General features: G+C 45.0%; 1 protein-coding gene and 1 non-coding gene across 5 annotated transcripts in view; one reads left to right on the top strand and one right to left on the bottom strand.

Moving 5' to 3' along the window:
- Positions 1-18,610, bottom strand: part of Slc25a26 (solute carrier family 25 member 26) — a 91,924-nt gene that overhangs the window by 36,495 nt on the left and 36,819 nt on the right. The gene's annotated exons all lie outside the window — the stretch shown is intronic.
- LOC132654442 (small nucleolar RNA SNORA17) lies at positions 1,590-1,718 on the top strand. The gene has a single exon (XR_009592088.1). It is a non-coding gene; the product is annotated as a small nucleolar RNA SNORA17 (small nucleolar RNA).

The following is an 18,610-nucleotide window of genomic DNA, read 5'->3' as shown; positions in this document are numbered from 1 at the left end:
TTCCATTGCTGTGAAGAGACACCATGACCACAGCAACTCTTATAAAGAAAACATGTAATTGGGGCTGGCTTACAGTTTCAGAGGTTTAGTCCACTGTCATCATAGCAGGAAACATGGCAGCAGGCAGACATGGTTCTGGAGAAGGAGCCGAGAGTTCTACACCTTGATCTGCAGGCAGCAGAAGGGGACTGTGAGCCACACTGAGCGTAGCTTGAGCATAGAGACCTCAAAGCCCGCCTCCACAGTGACACACTTCCTCCAATGAGGCCACACCTCCTCCAACGAGGCCACACCTCCTAATAGTGCTACTCCCTGTGGACCAGGCATTCACACACACACACACGAGTCTATGGGGCCAAACCCATTCAAACCACCACAGTATCCTTATTTGTAAATTATATGATTCCATCCATAGAGATCCTAAAGACTCCAGCAGAAACTTGTAGAGCTTATAAATATTTTCAGCAAAATAACAGGACAGAAAATCAAGATACCAAAATCAGTAGCCTTCCTACAAACCAGTAATACGCTGAGGAAGACAGAAACAATCAAAAATATCATTCACAATTGTCTCAAAAGACTAAATTAAAAATACCATGGAATAAAACTAACCAGGGAAGTGAAATGCCTCTGCACTGGAATCTTCAAACAGTGGACGAGGCTGCAGACAGTATTCTAGTTACTTCCAGCCTGCTAGCTATCCTCTTTCAGTATATGCAAAAAACTATGTTTACACACGCGTGCGTGCACACACACACACACACACACACACACACTCACAGCATCGAAGGAAAAAAATCAAGGTTACTAGAGGATGGAAAGATCTCTTGTGTTCATGGATTGCAGAATAACATTTTGAATGTGACTATTTTACCAAAAACATTCTATGAATTCAGTAAAATACCCTATAAAATTTGAAAATCATGTTCCATAGAAATAGAATAAAAACATCAAAAGTACAAAATATCCTGGGTTGCCAAAGCAATCCCGAGCAAGAAGAACAATGCTGGAGGTACCACCATCCAAGACCTGAAGTTATACTACAGACATGGTAATAAAAACAGCATGGTACTGGCAAAGAAATAGACACATATGTTAATGGAACAGAAAAAAAAAGCGCCCAGATATAAACAGAGCTACAATTACCTGATTCTTACAAAGATGCCAAAAATTCACATTGAAGAAAAGACCACCTCTTCAACAAACAGCATTAGCAAAACTGAATGTCCACATGTAGACAAATGAAACCAGATCCTGTCTTTTAGCCTTACAAGAATAAACCCCAAATGGAGCAAAGACTTTGATGTAAGACTGGAGACTCTAACAGTGACAGAAGACAAAGTACAGAGAAATTTTTCAAGATATCAGGGTAATAAAACTGAGCCCAGTGGCCCACACTCACAACCCCAGCACTCAGGAGATAGAGACAGGAATATCAGAAGTTCAAGGTCATTCTTGGCGACATGGTGAATTAGAGGCAGCCTGGGCTACGAGAGAACCAATCTCAAAAAAAAAAAAAAAAAAAAGTTATGGCCACAGACATAGACAGCACCCTTTGGAACGAGACTAGTCATTATAAGATAATGTTGCCTGCCTCTAGAGGAGTTGCAGGCATGGCTGCTGTGTCACACATGCGTCAGTAGGTATCAGAGAGGAGAGAGGCAATGTCTATGCTCACTGTTTTGATGAACAGCAAAAAAAAAAAGTGAGCTGAGACAACCATCTGCCCCGTACCAGGGAGGCCCAGACAGGCTCCCAAGCAGGGGCCTAACCTGAGACTAGAAGAACCCAGCTGGGACCAGAGATGCTGGGCAGGAGTGAGCCTGAGACAGACAACCCTTGTAAGGGGCCAGTTGGGTGGACAGGGTAAGGACTGAGCCCAAGACAATGACCAGACCGGAGCCATGGGGCCTGAACAGGAAGCTTAGCCTAAGATGACCACCAGTCCAGTGTAGCAAGGTCTAGGGGAGAGGGGATAGCAGAGCATGCCTGAGATGACCCTTGCCCGGCATCATAATGCACAAGCGGGCATATCACTCCTGAGACCACTCCTGAGATGACTCCAGGCACTCTTTGAGACCCCAAGAGCCACTAAGAGGAGCAAGTAAGTGATGGAGAAATGGAAGAGAAAGAGAAACCGAAGGATTTGGGCACAATGAAGAGAGGCAAAACTGAAGACTGGAGTGTAAAGAGGAGCAGCCTGACGAGTAGCTGGTGCTGCCAACTGACATCATGATGTGTCCTGGCCTGCGCTGCCACTGGGGGCCACATCTGGGGACACGGCTCTGCAGGGATCTTGTTACCACCACAGGCCAGGCAGACTGGTCTGGGCTGCTGCCCTGGGACATGTTAACATCTAAGGGCTGTGCAGAATGGTCCCTCACCTGGGCATTGTGAGGGAGCTGGCCCTGGAGGCTTGAGAGCAAGAGAGCTGACCCCACCCCTGGCCGGCCGCAGTACTCCAGAGAGCAGGCCCCACATATTGTGGGAGTTTGGGGTGAGTGTGGGAGAACTGCTCCTACCACTCATCCCTGTGTGCTGGTATGGCCAAGAGAGAGATACCCTCCTCCACCCCTGCTCCTTGGCACCAGCAGCAGGCAAGAGAGCTGGCCCTGGGGTCACGAGAGCGGGAGAGCTGGCCCTGCTCCTCACCTGCTGCAGCATTTGGGAGAGCAGGCCCTGCACCTCGCCTGGACAGCACAGCTAGAACTGGCCCAGGGCATGAGCACAGGAGAGCTGGCCCTGCTGTATGGTGGTGTGCACGAGGGATCTTGCCAACAACAGCAGGTGGGAGAGCTAGCCCTGGGGTCATGACTAAAGGAACTGGCCATGTCCTTCAACAACTGTAACACTCAGGAGAGCGGGCCCTGCACCTTACCTGGGCAGCAGGGTAGAGCCGGCCCTGGTTGCAGAGTTGCTGGTGAGCCACCCGGTAGGCATGAGAACGGGAAAGGCAGTAGGCTGACCAGCTCAGTTACCTCTCAGGCCCAGATCCAGGGCTTTGAATTGGCCCACTCCCTTGATGAACTTCTGGAGTACATGAAGGGACCAGTCCTACAGGTCCAAACTACAGGATCTCCATGACACAGGGCAACAAGATATCTGAGAAAAGTCCCAGTGAGGTTCAAGTACTGATAGAGTAGCAGAAGCCAGAAGCCTTGTATCAGACCAACAAGTCATTGCAGTGAACACTTGTAAGCAAAGAAATGTGGACAAAAGGGTTTACTGTGGGACACACTACAGCTTCCACAGTGAGGGTTTTTTTTTTCTCTGTGTTAGGGGAAAGTTGCAAGGGTGGAGGGAGGGTATGAAGGAAGGGAGAGATGAGTGGGATTGGGGTGAGTGATATGAAATTCACAAAGAACCAACAAAAAAGAAAAGAAGAAAAACAGTGTCAAAAATTGACAACTGGTACATCATGAAATTAAAAGGTTTTTACAGAGCAAAGGATAGACAACCACATGAAGACACAGTCTGAAGAAGGGGAGAAAATCTTTGCCAGCTACACATTTGATGCAGAATAAATATCTATACAAAGAACTCAAAAAGCTCAAACAAGAAATCAAGCCTAATCAATAAAAGGGCTAAGGAAATGAGCAAACACTTCCCAAAGGATGAGGTGTGACGGGCCACACACATACAAACAACTCACCCTCACCGTCCTTCCGAGCAGTGCAATCAGGGGGCCTCAGGCCCCTGGGTCGACCCAGCTCCTTCTAATCTCTTTCGCTCTGGGATGCCATTAGGCAGTGGCTCACTCACTGTGTGTACCCTACCGTGAAAGTCTACCTCACCACAGGCCCCAGAGCAAAGGGACCAACCAGCCATGGACCAAAACTGTGAGTCAAAATGAACTTTTCCTCTTTGTTCAGTTTATGTGTTAAGCATCTCACTTCTGTCACTTAAAACTGACTAATACAGGGGTTTCCTGACACCAGGGACACCACAAACAGGTAACGAATGCACCATGTTTGCCCATTGGTGAGTGGCTGCCGTGACAGCAGGCATCCATTACAGTCTCGAGAGAGGGCATCATCTGCCTGTTCTACTGTCAACCACAACATCCCTGTGTGCTGCAGTTATGTCAGAAAGGAGGTGAAGGTTAAAACAGCACTAGAAATAGTCACAGCCACGAACACACGAAGCTACTCTACTGTAACTGTCGCTTCCTATGTCTTCATAGCAGCCACTTCCAGCTCAACGACAGTTCCTCCGGGGCTCTTCCAGCCACCCAGAATATCTGGGTTTCCCCACACGGTGAGCAGCATTCCTGGCATCTAGTGGGTAGAGGCCAGGAGGCTGCTACAGGGGAGAGAGAGCAGGCCCTGAAGCCCTGCTCACAAGCCACAGGCATGCCTCTGGATCCTTGTCAGGCCCTCATTACTGTAACTAGGAATGCTACTCAGGAGTGGTCTCAGACCCAGAAGCAGAGTTTGTCCAAACTCCAAGTTTTGTGGCTTGAGTTTTCATCACCTTTGATTTAGGGCTTGAACTTAAACTTGAGCTACATTTCTTCACCTTTTCCTCTTAGCAAGTAGCATCACAGCTCTGGCATAGCAAGGGTACAACACTCAGTTTTATCTGTCCACTTTTAACAGACACACCCTGATTCAAGTCGGGGACTTGGTGGAGAGGGGCTGATGGAAGGAGGGCACAGAGCACAGCAGGCGAGAGCTACCACTGAGCAAATGGCTCCAGCAAGGGAGGGGCCAAAACAGGGCGGCAAGTGGGAGACTGCAGATCCTAGGGCAGCTCCCAAACAGCTGCCACCTGCAGCGTCCTCAAGAAAACCTGGGCACTGGAGGTACTCAGGAGCAGCTGAGAACCAAGGCCAGGACGCCTTCCAGGGATGATAAACAGGATCACACACCCAGAGCACTCTCTGGGTACCATCCTAAGCCCTCACATGTGTGAACACAGCTCTATGTGGGCACTTTCCTAAGCCCTCCCATGTATGAACTCAGATCTACGTGGGCACTCTCCTGAGCCCCTCATGTATGTGAACACACATCTACGTTGCTGGAATTCACCGAGTCCCTCACACGTGAACACAGATCTATACTAGCACTCTCCTGAGCCCTCCACACGTGTGAACAAACACAATCCTTAGGTAGGCATTGTTCTGTTCTCATCTTAGAAAGAAACAAAACGAGAGGAGACAGCTGAAATAACTTGCCTACGGCCATACAGCTGTCAGGTGCTGGGCTGGGCTCTGCACCCCAACCAAAACCTCGGAGCTAGTGCTCTGTAACTTCCTCCGCCAACCATTCTTGCGCCAGCATCTTCGGGCATTTAGCTCCTCAGCATCGGTAACTGTGGACAACATGTCTCATCACCTCAAGTTTCAATACAACATGTAGACAAGAAAAAGATGGAAGACTAGCTCAGGGTCCTCTGTCAAGACACCAGAAGCAACTGTGGTACAATGCTAGCCACTGCTCTCAGAAAACTGTCTTCACCCAAAGGTTCAGTCCCTTTGAATCCAAACAGTGTCCAGTCACAGGCTCCAGCCTACATATGAAGCCTGAGGAACATGCAACTGTCATTCACTCTCCCTGGAGCCGGACTCAAAGGTTCACTATAGTGTCCTTGGGCCTCCAGCTGGAGGGAGATGCAGCCAACAACTTAGAGCAAAGATTTGCACCTACTGCAACACAGATCAAACAAAGTTTCACCTTCAAAGTAATGAGTATATAAACCAACCTCACATTTCACTTCATTTAAAACAAAGGCCCATGTCATAACTGACTGGAGTAAAATGGCAATTTTGAGTTAAAATTTCAAAATAAGTCAGTTTCCACCTTACAAAGAGCACTGCTTTTGCTCTTTTTCTTTTCTAAGAAATAAAGTCTACTTTCCATCTCAGAATCTAACATCCAGAGGAAAGAATAAATCTGCCACTTGATTCTTGCAGCTCGAAAGTTGATCCGATACTAAACCTGTATAGGTTTTTATTTACAGATGAAAAGAAACTTCCAATCTTTTAAAATGTCATTATTCCAAAGTCTACTTAGAAGGCCAAGATTTAGTTGTAGAATAAAATCTCCACTGGGCTGGGGAAGCCGGGACCCACGGAGGCAGGGATGGCTGACAGGACACTGCTTGTGGCAGCAGGCGCAGCAGCGTCAGGCACAGCAGTCGGAGTAGTATCAGACCTCGGCCTACTTTCTCTCCAGGAAACACTACCATCCCACACAGGTTCTTATTGAATCAAAATGGGGCAGGGCAAGCTTTTTCAGAGCACTGGGAAACTGCACAAGTCGTGCTGGGATCTCCAAAGGGGACAGATGGAAACCTCTACTGAGCTTTAGATCTTAAGAACAACAAAAATCGGCATGAGCAGCAATAAAGCCAAGGCTTTTTCTAAGAAAACCTCTTTCATCCTTCAGAAGGCTGTAATTCCTGGTCCTTCCCAGACAATTCCACCAACGGGAGAATGCACTTAAACCACCAAGCTAAGTATGTGTTCAAGTCCCTCGATATCATACACCAAACATACCTAAAGACAGCTGGAGAATGGAAGAAAAGCAGAGTGGAGAGTCCTCAGAACTCCCAACACAGAAGCCAGTCATCTGGTTTTGTTATGAAGCAGATAACAGAAAAAGTAGCAACCCAGAACTGCCAAACCAAAAATATAAAATACAATAAAACTCTTTTAAAGAGAAGAAAGTAGTCTTCAGATTTTAATTCTGGATGTTAATTGTTCAAACCCCTGAATATGCTATAAAAAGATTACATAAGAACTATACAAAGAAAAGAAAGTTGCTTCTGACTAATTCATGATTTCTTTAGAATGGAGAAAGTTCAAATCATATTACCATGTCAATGTAACAAAAACCTGGCCACTGCAAAGGGTCTCCCACACTGTGGTCAATGGCCTGCTCGCTTAATGTAATATTGGTAATGGCTGAATTCCAGTGTGACAAAAGAGAAATACAGAAAAAAGGCATCCTGGAAGTCTACTGGAGTTCACTGTAACAGGATTTGAGCTATAATTAAATTTGATTAGTTTGGTTCAAACCTCAAGTTCAAAAGAATTATCAGCATGAATGGATGAAAACCCCTTTTACACGGGCATTTTGAAAATATGAAAAGGGCTGACACAGCAAGCATCAAAGACTTTAGAAGCAATTGACCCTTCCCAGAGCAAAGGAGAAAGGCTAACAGCTGAAACTCAGATGCTGCGTGCAAGAAAAATAAAGTTCCAGATGGCTCCAAAGTCTGGCAGTTTATTAAATATTAAATATTTTTTAACTGGAGCTGGCCCAGGGATAGCCAAATGGGTCATCAATAAAATGTGAAAAAGTCTGATTTACCCTTGGAAAAATTGTACCAAATAAACAGTGCCCTTTTCAAAACCCCCCCAGCAAGAGGAAGCTTCTCAAGGACTTTCACAAACAGCTATGACATCTAAAAAAGCACAAACACCTCCAGCCTGAAAATCCAAGCTGGTTTCTTGGAAGAAAAGCAGCTCAGGGAATCTCGTCATCAGGAAATACTTATGCCCACCACACCTGTGGACCTCCCGCCACACTCAACTAGTGCACAAACTCGGTCTATGCAAGCCTGCTAGTGATTGCGATTCACAGGGGTCTTAGAAACACTTGAAAAGAACCATTACCGCGTGGGATATATGCACTGTGCAGGGTGCCTAAGTATGTAACACACAGGTAAAAGGGGCATACACTTCCATAGAGCTGTCAGATTAGCTGCACGTGTAAATGTGTAAGCATGTAGATACCATGTAATGAAATTAGAGTATGTGTTTGTGTGTATGCACACATACACTGAGGCCTGTTCTCGAGAAAATAAAGTGGACTAATAGTTTACATGCTCTGTAAACTATTTTCGATGCACTTGTGCTTTTTATGTTGAGCGTGTTCCTTGTTACCGTACCACAGCCTGGGGTGGGGGCAGGCAGGCTGTTTGCTGAGCGTGGGGAACACTGTGCCAAAGGAAGCAGGTGGGAGACATCTCAGAGATGAAAGCAATTCTCTGTCCTCCCATGATGCTCTCCTGACGCGTGCAGCTCTCCTCCTCTCTTTGAAACACACCTGAGAGGTGAACGGTTCTGTTGGGCTTTAGCACTAAGAGAAAGTGTCGCTTTAACATGGACATCACTCAAAACAGTAAGAAATCCAGCCACGGCAGGCAGGCAGGCTGGCTAAATGTTCTTTTCTGAAAGTGTTTTCTGGACAATCAAAATAATTCTTCACATCATTCTTTTATCTGGAAAACTATTTAAAATCGTTTAGTCTTAAAATACTTCAAAGTAGCCTACTACCAAGAGCAGGAGAAAAGAAAAAGACTCATGAAGAAATCAATCATGTTGATTACTGTCCAATAACAACAACACTATGATAAGAGAGGGTAGGAGTGAGTGTGAGCAAAGTGTGTGACACACAAACATGAAAATATCACAATAATCCGCTACACTGTGTATGAATGAAAAGTATGTGGAAGATAACATAGGCACCATGAATTTTTAAATTTTTTTACAAATCTGCAATTTATGACATATGAAAAAGAAACCTGTTACCTCCCAAGTTCCTGCAATGTTGTCCAACATTTCTTTACTTCAAAACAAAGCAAGAACCTCTGTTTCACTTCCGGTTCGTTTGGGGTCTGGCATGGTTGCTGTGGCTTTGCTGCGCTAGGAACTGGATGGCACAGAGCCTTGTACACACTAGGAGAGCCTAGTGTGTTCCCCACTGGGAATCTCTTTACTCAGCTTGGCATCGTGTAGTCCAGTGGTTCTCACGCTTCAGCAGGCTCAGAATCAGGGGATGGTCCCAACCCCAGTGCCAGATTCCAAAGCCTGGGCAGAACCTGGGGACTTCCATGTCTCCCAAGTTCCCAGGTAACGCCGCTGCGGCCGCTGCTGGCCCAGGCCCCACAGCTAGAGATGGGCGTTTCCCCTCTCTCTACAGTCAGGTGACCTGGCAACGGGAAGGACCTCTGAGCCCCGGAGCGAACAAGAGGTCCTACAAAGAGGAAGCTCACTCCAGGCACAGAACGTCCTTCGGAGATCAGTGAGTCCAGGACCCAGCAGACTTTCTGATGGCGACAGATGACGGCAGAGCCGTACGGCACCCCCACACGACCCCACCATGCGCTGCAGTGTGAAGGCAGACGGTACATCAGAGTGGCCGTGTGCCTACAGGCACGATTACAAAGACGAGCTACAGCTTAGCAGGTGAAAACTGGCATGACCAACCGGGATGATCAGACATCTCAAGAAGCCCCGAGACAGCAGGTTGACTCGGACTCTGCTTCCGGGTGTCTGACATGGTGACCGGTAAAGAAAAGCCAAGTGGAGCACACAGTAAATCTTGTGGTTTGTCATTAATGAACAAAACGGCTTTATGAAACTGAAATCTCACTTCTAGAGTTACTGAAAGACATGATTATTTCTATTTTTAAAGGATTTCTTTTTCTTTTTCCCTTTTTTAAAATCGTAATATATTTTTATTTTATGTGCTTTGTTGTTTTGCCTGCATCTATGTCTGTGTGAGTGTGGGATCCCCTGGAACTACCACGTGGGTTTCTGAGAACTGAATCTGGGTCCTCTGACAGAGCAGCCAGTGCTTGTAACTACTCAGTCACCTCTTCAGCCCCCTTTATTTTATGTTTTAATTATGTGTATGTAGATGTGTCATGGGTGTGCAGGTGTCTGCAGAGGCCAGAAGACGGTGCTGGATCGCCTAGAGCTGGAGCTGCAGATGGTTCTGAGACGCCAGACATAGGAGCTGGGAACTGAACACCATCCTCAGTAAAAGCTGTACACTCGTACTGGCTCCACGTCTCCGCGGGCCCTATTATTTCTCATGTTATCTGTAAACCGAAGGCTGCAGTGGACACTTACTGGATCCCTATTACGCAGCTTCACCCTACACCAGGCTGGAGCCAGCCTCCAGCTCAGCCTCCAGATCAGGGAAGTGTCGAAGACAAATCTTGGTTCTTACCATCTTGGCTTTAAACGTTTCTCTCCTACCACTTTCTGCCCTTCCTTAAAACAATTCTCTCAAACGCCAAAATCTTCTCACATAGGGCCAAAACAGACATAAATTATATTTAAGAAAAAAAATAATGTTTTGTGCACTAAAGTGAGGTAGCCTAGGTTTGATCTTAATTCTAATTATCAAAAAGCTTTAAAATTAAATACTTAGCCAGCATGACAAGCATGTTTACAGATGTCTAAAATATTTAGTCATATGTCTACACATATACACATGTAAAGAACTTTCTATGTGTCCATAAAATTATAAATGTGCACACATACATGTGAACACGCGTGTTCACAGCGGTCTCAGCTTTTATAATTACGAGCGATATTTAAATAAGTCACTATGTTTTGGTAGTTTGGTGAGTAAACTTTATGTAGCACCTTATAACTGCTATTGCCACTTATTTAAAAATAAAGAAAACCAAGATCTGTTTTCTTCAGTTCAGAAATTCAAGCTGGCAAAGTGTGCATGTTCAGTGCAGGACTGTGGTGATGAGTCAACCAGAGTACACGTTTCATGGATCCTGAACCATGCATGAAAAAACAGCTGTTATTTACAGATCAAAGCGGCCCTGGGGATCCTAAAACAACTAGAGTGAAAAAGGCCTAAATCTAATTTCATCCCTGTCCACACACTCCTTTGAACTAATAATTCAGAGAATTGGTCAGTATGTTGAACTAATTAGCATGCTTACCCCTTGCCAATTTTGATGGCTCCAATTCCTTATTTTAAGAAATGAACGTAAATAATGGGCTTTTTCAGACACACACAAGCAAGTTTGAGAAAATACAAGGGCCACTTCACCCTGACAAAGTCATATATATTGAGAAATGTCTTACCATGCGGTGATACCTATTCACTACTATCTAAGCTGTGAAGCAGGAAATCAACTCTTTGGGGGTGTTGTTTCGCTTGGACTAATTTAGTAAGATTTTGTGAGCATTTACTCACTGTTTGCAGCCCACCTCTAGCACCTTTTCAGTATGAGGAACTAAAGTAGGTACCCTGCCAAAAGGACGGGACTGTTTTTATTTGCCGTGAGAGTAAAGAGAGTTAAGACCTTCTGAATGAAACCCCAACTATGAGCCAAGAACAAAAGGACACAGCCTTATAGCCACACATTTCAGCCTCGGGCACGTGTGCTACAGTCATTATCTCTGGGGTTCAGCAAAAACATCCACAGTAACCGGCTTGATGGGTGTTACACAGTGTCACTGGAGCCAGCATGGAAGACAAGTACCAGGTGTTTTATTTTTAAATAATGAAATTATGATGACATCATTTTCCCCTTTCCTTCCAATCTCTCCCATGTACCCCTCTTTGCTCGCTCTCTCTCTCAAGGTCATGCCTTTGCTTCTTTAATTGGTGGTGGAGGTAGAGCTTGTGCACGAGTGCGTGTTTAACCTTTTCTGTCCGTCACTGACTGCCTTCAGCTGACCTTTCTTGGAATTCACATGCAATCAATGCACAAGGCCTTCTACACAAACTCTACTTGAGCTTCAACTCTTCTTGCCTCTGTAACTTCCGTCTAGAGTTAGACATGGCGTTGGGAGGAGTGCGGCTCCAAGGCGGTCTGTGCATGTGATTTCAGGAAAGAATGTCAAGTGCAGAGTTTAGTACCAATTGAAAAATATATTCCAGGCACAGAAGATTCTGGAGGCAATTAAGCACACACTTACTAGCAAGCCCCCCAATATCAACCTGCCCAGCTCCTCACCCCTCCTCCTGCTAGGAGCGCCTGTAAAAGCATTACTCCAAATTCAACTCAGTCGGAAAGGGGGCTCACTCCCTAGCCAGCGACTGCTCATCCCTATGTTTGTCAGTACTTTACATGTCCGCCTACCAAGGAACTGACTCTGAGCCATACTCTCTCTGTAAATGAGTACAAGTGAGCAAGCATTCCCAGCGACCTTGTCAGTGACGTTAGTTACTCTTGTGACGTGGTCAACACCCCAGCGGTAATACATAAAGAGAATAGCTTCAACCTGCCTTTTGAGCGAAAACCCTCCCACGGATTCCAGCCGGCAACCTGCTCCTTCTAATAGGCCAGTGTCTAGTTTTACTACACAGTAACCTACCAATAGCTTGAAAACACCAGTGGCCCAATCTCTACAAGGAAGTGTTATTTTGTGAAGCAAAATTAGGAAGAGAACTGTCCTAGTTCACTGATGTACACACATTAACCGTATGACAATTTAAGAAAAAGCTGCCATTCTCATGGAAAGGCATGAAATCATACCTGAGGTTTTGGAATGGTAGTCAGCCTTTCATGGGGAAACCCAGAAGAAATAACATATGGAGATTTTCTATCTATCTATCTATCTATTTAATTTTTGGATCAGCAGCTTACTCTACCAGTTAAAAAAGAAAGAAAGAAAGAAAGAAAGAAAGAAAGAAAGAAAGAAAGAAAGAAAGAAAGAAAGAAAAGAAATTCTTTCCACAATCAAAACAGAATCTTTCAAGACAGATGTTGAGAAAAAGGCAAACAAATACCTGAGCACTGCCCAGCTCATACTGTCCACACAAAGAACCATAAACATCACCAGCTGGGAGGAGGGGCATTTCAACAGACCCTGCTAGCACAACTGCACCCGAATACACAAACAACAACAACAACAAAACCCTCACCCCCTAAATACAAATCACCTCAAAATGTCAACAAAACGTAAAGAATAAACCATGAGACCTTTAGAGGAAAATAATTTTGACTTTTGTGGAGACAGCAACGGGGAAGAATCTAAAGCATTAGGCTCGGCCAGGACAGGAGGTTATGGACCTCCCTCCCTTGTAATATAAACCAGTCTTTGGGAATGAGTAAAGGCACTAGCCACGTAACCCCGATGACCCAAGTGCAGCTCCCCAGAACCCATGTACAACACAGACGCCATGGCAAGGTGGGACGTGGAGACAGGAGAATCTATGTGGAGCCCGGGTGTCCTGGAGTGCACAGCACAGCAGCGACAAACTAGAGACCTGTATCAGTCAATGCGGAAGGCTAGGACAAACTTACCCAAGGAGCCTGGGCCAGCACATCTTCTCACACACATTTTCAAACACAGAAACCAGGTTGAACATTGAGAAACCAGAAACTCTAAAGGGGCGGTGGGAGGGTAGACCTTCAGGAAGGGAAGACAGCAGGTCATAAATGATATGAAGAGGGAAAGGGGCTATGGGAACAGAAGTTTAAATAAGGAGGAGGAAAGGAATGGTGGGGTGGTTGAGAGGAGGCATAACCCACAACAAGGATGCTTGAAAAAGCCAGGTAGATGCCTGCTAATTTATAAGCTCCATTCTCATCCCCCCGCCCCACCACCATGTGTGTGTATGTAGAGAATGGAAAAGAAAAAGAGAGAGAGAAAAAAGTTAAATAAAGTTATACTACACAGTGAGTAATGCTCCTCCCAGGAGCCACGGTTGCCAAATAAGAAGGCTAATGTCAGGTGTGGGATATCACTCCTCAGGCTGTTGGGCACTGGGGTCTCTGAATAATACAAACTACTGCCATTGCTCTTGGCTGCCCGTATGAAGTTGGGAATGGAGCTGAGGGAGTGAAAATAGTTCCAGAGAGACTGGAGAAAAAGAGCAGAGGGTGAATATGCTTAACATACATTGTATGCAAATCTGAAATTCTCAAAGAACTAAATATATTTTAATTAATAATTTTTATTTTAAAAATAGAAATCAGTTTTAAGAGATGGTATATTATATGATGCTATTTAAATGACACAAAAAAATCACAGCAATGGAGACTAGATCAGTGGCTGCGGGTAATTACAAGCAGGAACTAGATGTGACTACAGAGATGTTACACACATTTCAGGGCTGACAGAGGTGTCCTCTATACACATGTTAAACCAATGGCATATCAGAAGAAGTCCATCCTATAAGACGATGATCCTCAGTTACTACGGCTTATGTGCTCTCCCAGTGCCAGGCATGGCACTAGGGCCTTTCTCACGCTAGGCAGGTCCTCCACCTCTGAGCCCATATATTGTTGTCTGGGATGGATATATGGAAATGGAAGGAATAAATAACTTATTTAACTATTTTTTTCTGCTCCAAACAAGAGCTTAGGTGCAATGATGCACCCACCACCTAGGTACTGGTTTCCAAATACACTTTCCATCAACATCAACCTAGGACCAGGAAGGCGAGGTAAGCTTGCCATGGCTTGTAATAACAGGAGAGGAGGGTCTGAGCAATAGGAACTTGGCAGGACAGGAGAGGCTCCCATTGGCCAAACTTAGGGAGTTACAGCCCAAACAATATAAATATATCATAGCTATTGATCAAGGATCGCTGGGCATGGTAAGGAGGAGCATCTACCCGTGGCTTCACTAAGATCCTATAAACTATCCTATTAAACAGGTGAAGTTGATAGGATACAGTTTACACGTCAAGAAAGATGTTACCCAAAAAAGAAAATAATAAATCCATGAGTCTGCAGTAACAATAAATAATAATAAAAAAAATCTGAGGCTGAGAAAAGGAAAGACTTCTTCACAGATGAATGCCAATTAGTTAACTCGTAGGGAAAAGACAGTATTAGGAAAATCATCATTTTGCAATACCACTGTAATAAATGTTCCAAGCAAGAAGCATCCACAGATGGTAAAACTACTGGGTGAAAGATTATTGGGGAATAGGAGAGCCACACAGCCCCAAAATATAATCCCATGGATCACTTCACAATAAAGAACTGAATCATCCGTGTGTGGAAATCAGAGAAAATCTACCCAAGTGATTAAACAGGGCATTGCCTGCTACGGGCCATCACAAGACACCAACACGTATGTAATGCCTGTATAAACAGTCAAGCTAAAGTCACCCAAACCTAATCATGAGGAAGGCAGACAATCTACTTGTATGGTTCCACAGCATGAGGGAAAAGACCATGCCTGGTGTGTAATCCTCCACCTTCCGAGGAGACGCCGGCCTTCACAACCGAGACACCCTGAATGCACTACACTTTCTAAACTCAAACGTCTGCAAGGATGGAGAAAAACCCTGAGTAAACAAATCAGTAAGACAGACAACACACACAGTGTAACTGTCACGGGATCTGTCAGTCAACCTGGGGCATAGCACATGCCCCAGAAAGAAATGGCAGGGTAAGGGGTAGGGAGGATAAGGAAGACACAAATACACAGCAATAAATGTGTTTATCTGGAATGCTAGGACATATCTGTTCTGGAGAGGAGCACAGAGCAAACCACATCCCATCTTCCACAAAAATTCCACAGTCCAATAGTTTAAACACAGTATACAAGTATAGGCCTAATCAGAACATCTATTAAAAAAAAAAAAAAGAAAGAAAAGAAAAGGCAGTTTTCAAAGGCTCCTTCCAGAAAGTGAGAAGGAAGCAGGATAGGCAGGCCTGCTGCCCCTCATGTCTTCTGTTAAATCCTTACAAGTATTTTGACAAAACAGAAAGATTTTAAGAATTAAGTTCTAAGGACAGGAGCCTACCACAGAGAGCCTCTGAAAGACTCTACCCAGCAGGGTATCAAAGCAGATGCTGAGACTCTTAACCAAACTTTGGGCAGAGAAGAGGGAATCCTATGAAAGAAGGGGGAGATAGTGAGACCTGGAGAGGACAGGAGCTCCACAAGGAGAGCAACAGAACCAAACAATCTGGGCCCAGGGGTCTTTTCTGAGACTGATACTCCAAACAAGGACCATTCATGGAGATAACCTAGAACTCCTGCTCAGATGTAGCCCATGGCAGCTCAGTGTCCAAGTGGGTACCCTAGTAAGGGGAACAGGGACTGTTCTGACATGAACTCAGTGGTGGGCTCTTTGACCACCACACCCCCAGGGGGATGCAGCCGTGCCAGGCCACAGAGGAGGACATTGCAGCCAGTCCTGAAGAGACCTGGTAGGCTAAGGTCAGATGGAAGAGGAGAAGAACCTCCCCTACCAGTGGACTTGGAAAGGGGCATGGGAGGAGATGAGGGAGGGGGGGGTGACATTGGGAGGAGATGAAGGAGGGGGCTACAGCTGGGATACAAAGTGAATAAGCTGTAATTAATATAAAAAAATAAAAATTTAATTAAAAGCATAAGCAAGTTCTAAATTTAATTTTCCACGTTTAGATTATTTTCAATTATTTTACACAATGCCCAAACCTAGCCCTTTTGTAAGCTTTTAAAAATAAATTTTTTTTTTGCTTTAATAATTTTTATTATTTTACTTTCTGTATGTGGATGCTTTGCCTGCCATGTATGTTTATACACCATATGCATTGCTGGTACCCACAGAGGCCAGGAGAGGGACCAGGTGCCCTAGAAGTGGAGTTACCATGTGGCTCCTAGGAATCGAACCTGGGTCCTCTTAATCACTGAGCCCTCTCTCTAGCCCCACTGTTTGTGTGTGTGTGTTTAAGATAATTTATAAATTTCTGTAAAAGTCACTAGGATCGTACAGAGGCCATGCATATTCTGCTGGTGGCTGTAGCATAGTCTTTGAAGACGGTCTCCACGGGGCTAGAAAAGTAGCCCAGGGATAAAGCAGGTATCTGACAAGGCTGCAGGCTTGTTCCTAGCGCATGGAACACAACAGCAACTACAGCACAGAAACACACACACACACACACACACCAGAGATGGCCAGCACCACGAACTCTGTAGCTCTCATCTGAACCTCAAATTTCCCCTTACACACCTGCTTCCTCTTCCGGCCCCAAAGCCACCTTCCGCCAGCCTCCTGAGTCTCCTGAGCTCCTACCTCAAGCAGACCTTTCATCGTTACTTTCATCTCCTTGACAAGTTTGCACGTCCCTCCGCCTGGGCCTGGGGGCAGTTTCTTCATGATCACACTGAAGTTGGTCCCATTTTTGTCTGGGTTGGGAGGCTGACAGAAAGACCGAGTTTGAGGCCAGCCTGCTCTTGATAAGGAAGCATTGTCTTCATTTGGGTTTGTTGTTGTTGTTTTTTGTTTTGATTTTTTTTAATTTTTTTTTAAGTGTTTCATGTATCCAAAGCTGGTCTCAAACTTGAAAGAGAGACAAAGATGACCTTGGATTCCTGATCCTCCTGTCTCAGCCTCCAGGCATGTTCTATTACATGCAACTTCATGCAGTGCTGGGGATCATACATAGGCTCTAACTATAGTAGGCAAATATTCTACCAACACTATCTTTAAATTAAAAAAAAAATTAATCAAATTCTGAGCATGTATGTACCAAAGTTAAAAAAACAAATTCATGCATTCAAGTACCATAAAAATTGTCATCATGGCTAGATTTGCAATCTGAACCATGTTTACTGATGCCAGGCGAACACCAGCAAGCTTTTCTCCTGCCTGTTGAGGCGGCTGACTTCAATATTTAAAACATAGGCCTTGGGCGCCCTCTAGCGTCTCACTACATACCACACACTTCACATCCACTCCAGTACGGAAAGGCAGCATTTTCAAAGGAGAGAAGAAATGCCTTTTTCTTCCTGCTTTCTTCTTTTCCACCATTACATAATAGTTACTTGGCTATGTACCAAAGCCCTTTCAATGCCTGAGCAACAGCTTTCCCACCTTCTTCACACACTGACGCCCAGAGAAGGAAAGGACAGCAGTCCAAGAAGTCTGATGAAGACTACAGGAGAGAAGATGCTGAAGTCATCATTAACTCCTAAGCATTATCTTTCAGAAATCTTTACAATTCAGAAATCGTGCTCTAGGGATGGCTCCCGGGTCCCAGCACTCTGTAATACTTTAAAAATCAAGGCAGAGCCACATGCTGCCTAGAACCCTGGTGTCACGGAGGACAGATAGGAGGACTCAGCGGGGCTTGCTGACTGCCAGCCTACCTCTAGGCTGAGTGAGAGGACCCTGCCTCAAGGGTCAAGAGGGGTAGAGAGGGAGATAGAACGCTCAGCATCCTCCTCTGGCCTCCATGCACAGGCATGAGCATGTGCAGCCACAGGTCCACACACAGAGACACACACCACTCCACACGTCCTCACACGCACAGACGCACACCCACACGCATGCAGGTGCACACAGACACACCCTCCTCCGCACACCCACACACGCACAGATGTGCACACAGGAAGCTGGGCTCTGTATTCTGCTTCCTAGGTCTTGATCCAAGCCTTGCACATCTGTAGTCATTTTCCTGGAATTTACTGAAAATGAGTGATCCATAGGCTCGTCTGTGAGGGGTGAGCAAGAGGCGGTCTGTAACCAGAAATGCATGCTTTACAGTTTCACACACTTGACCTCAAATTCCGGTCCCACCACTTCCTGGCTCTATTGAAGTTTTCCAAGTTTCAGCTCACTGATTTGAAAAAAAAAAAAGGCTAATATTTTATTAAAGATTTAAAAAATCTATTAAGTACACGATAATAATTCATTTCAAACCATAGCTTTTCATTCCAGGAGCCCATGGTAGTCTGAGCCAGACTGTCACGCCTCCCAGATACAAATCTTCAAGTTCTTTCAAGTAACCTTCAGCCCTGAATTGCTTACATTACTGTATTTTACTTCAAGTTTAATTTTCTTATTACAAAAATACAGTTTCTCTCTTAATCCTTTTAAGATGGAGTTTGTTCAGATAGTAAAATTATACAGTAATAGGACTCAAGATCTACAACTTCGAGCGTTCAATG

Source organism: Meriones unguiculatus, chromosome 5 (assembly GCF_030254825.1).
Source record: "Meriones unguiculatus strain TT.TT164.6M chromosome 5, Bangor_MerUng_6.1, whole genome shotgun sequence".
In the NCBI taxonomy this organism is placed as follows: domain Eukaryota; kingdom Metazoa; phylum Chordata; class Mammalia; order Rodentia; family Muridae; genus Meriones; species Meriones unguiculatus.
The sequence above is the reverse complement of the archived record's forward strand: the minus strand, read 5'-3'. Positions and strand labels throughout refer to the sequence as shown.